This window comes from Orycteropus afer, unplaced genomic scaffold, assembly GCF_000298275.1.
Source record: "Orycteropus afer afer isolate SDZICR_OR568_19922 unplaced genomic scaffold, OryAfe1.0 scaffold00049, whole genome shotgun sequence".
In the NCBI taxonomy this organism is placed as follows: Eukaryota; Metazoa; Chordata; class Mammalia; order Tubulidentata; family Orycteropodidae; genus Orycteropus; species Orycteropus afer.
This window is the reverse complement of record NW_006921636.1, coordinates 9,548,998-9,551,429: the sequence shown is the minus strand read 5'-3', so window position 1 is coordinate 9,551,429 and position 2,432 is coordinate 9,548,998.

The following is a 2,432-nucleotide window of genomic DNA, read 5'->3' as shown; positions in this document are numbered from 1 at the left end:
AAAAAAAAAAGAACAAACCAAAATCAACACCTTACTCCAGTGTCTCCAATAATTACAAAAAGAGCAGGCAAAATAAGTCTATAGTCAACAGAAGAAATGAAATAATAAAGACTTGAGAAGAAATTAATGAAACAGAAAAACAATAGAAAGAATGAATCAACAAGACTAGAGTTTAGTTCTTTGAAAAGAGTAATAAAATTTACAAGCCACTGGCAAATCTAACAAAGGAAAAAAGGAGAAGATGCAAATATGAATAAAAAATGTAATGAGTGTCATCACAAGAGAACCAACTGAAATAAAAAGGGTAATAGGATACTATGACTCGACAGCACCTAACAATGACATGAAGAACCGTACTCCAACAAATTTCAAAACCTAGAATAAATGGACAGATTTCTAGAGACACACTACCTGCCTAAACTAGCACAGACTGAAGTAGAAAATTTGAACAAGTCATTAAAAAACAAACAAAAAGAAAAAAACTACCAACCACAAAAAAGTGCTGCCAAGATGGTTTCACTGGCAAATTCTACCAAACATACAGCAAAAGGCTGACACCAATTCTACTCAAACTATCACAGGACATAGAAAAGGAGGGAGTACTTCCAGATTCATTTTATGAAGCGAGCATAACCCTGACACCAAAGCCAGGCAAAGACACCACCAAAATGGAAAAGTATAGACCAATAGCCCTCATGAATGTAGATACAAACATTCTCAACAAAATCCTAGCCAATAGAATCCAACAGCATACCAAAGTGGGATTCATACCAAGGATGCAAGGATGGTTCAACATTAGAAAAATAATCAACACCATCCACCTCATAAAGCAAAGGAAAAGAACCACATGATCATATCAATCAGTGCAGAAAAGGCATTTGACAAAATCCAACACCCATTCCCGGAGGGGGGGGTGGTGGAGGGAAACACTGAAAAAAATAGGAGTAGGAGGGAAATTCCTCAACATAATTAAGGGCATATATGTAAAACCAATGGCCAACATTATTCTCAGTGGAGAGAGACTACTGAAAGCACTCCCCTTACGAACAGGTACCAGACAAGGATACCCTATATCACCACTCCTATTCAATATTGTAGGAGCTCTGGTGGCATACTGCCTGAAGGCCTAAAGCATTTGACTGCTAACCAGAAGGCTGGTAGTTCAAACCCACCAGCCACTCCTCAGAAGGAAGACTGAGCAATCTACTTCTGTAGTGACACTGTCTCTGAAATCCAAGGAGGGGTCACTATGAGTCAGAACTGACTTGATGGCAGTGAGGTTTTTGGGTTTTTTTTATTCAGTATTGTATTGGAAGTCCTGGCCAGAGCAGTAAGGCAAGAAAGGGAAATAAAAGGCATCCACATCTGCAAAGAAGAAGTAGACCTGTCCCTATTTGTAGATGATGTGCTCCTACACATAGAAAATCCCAGAGACTCAACAAGAAAATTACTGGAATTGGAAGACTTGGCAAAGTGGCAGGGCACATGGTCAACACACAAAAATCAGTTGGATTCCCTTATACTAACAAAGAGAACTCTGAAAAGGAAATCAGAAAAACAATACAATTTATAATATCCACCCAAAAGATGAAGTACTTAGGAATAAATATAACCAGAGACACAAAAGACATACACATACACAAAGAAAACCACAAAACACTACTACAAGAAACCAAAAGAGTCTCAGATAAATGGAAGAATGTACCATGCTCATTAAGGTTGTGTGTCAACTTGGCCAGGCTGTGATTTTGAGTGGCTTGGCAGCTGGATGCTGTTAGTCCCCATCTGAGATTGGATGTGGTGTAATCAACTCCATGTAAGACGTTAATCAGTTGAAGGAGAGTGGTATAGACTGCTTCCAGTATATATGAAGAAGCTTTGGGAAAGGTGTCCAGCTCTTTGGCTCATTCTGGATCTTGCATTTGGCCAAGTGTTCATCTCCAGTTCCTGGACTTGCACCAGTGGTCTGCCATGTTGCCTGGCAGTCTTGGAATTGTGCCTTTTACCGGTCAATCTTGGGTTTGTCAGCCTCAGCAGCCAGCAGCCACATGAGGTAGGAGAAAACTCCAGCTTGCTCAAGTGGGCCTGGAACATGAGGGAGAGCTGAAACCCAAGATCGAGGGGCTTCCAGCCAGTCCCTAGAGCTGGCATTCTGAACTTGGACTTCTAGCCTCCTAAACTGTAAGAGCACCAACCACCAAAGCCAAAGATGAGGAAATTGAGGATTTATACCAACTTCTGGAGTCTGAAATTGACCAAACATACAATCAAGACATATTGATGATGATGATGATGATGATGATGATGATGATGATTATTATTATTTGTATTTTTTTTATTATGATTTGGGTGAAGATTTACAGAGCAAATTCACTTTCCATACAGCAGTTCACATATACTTTGTCTCATGTCATTGACCACAGTTTACCACA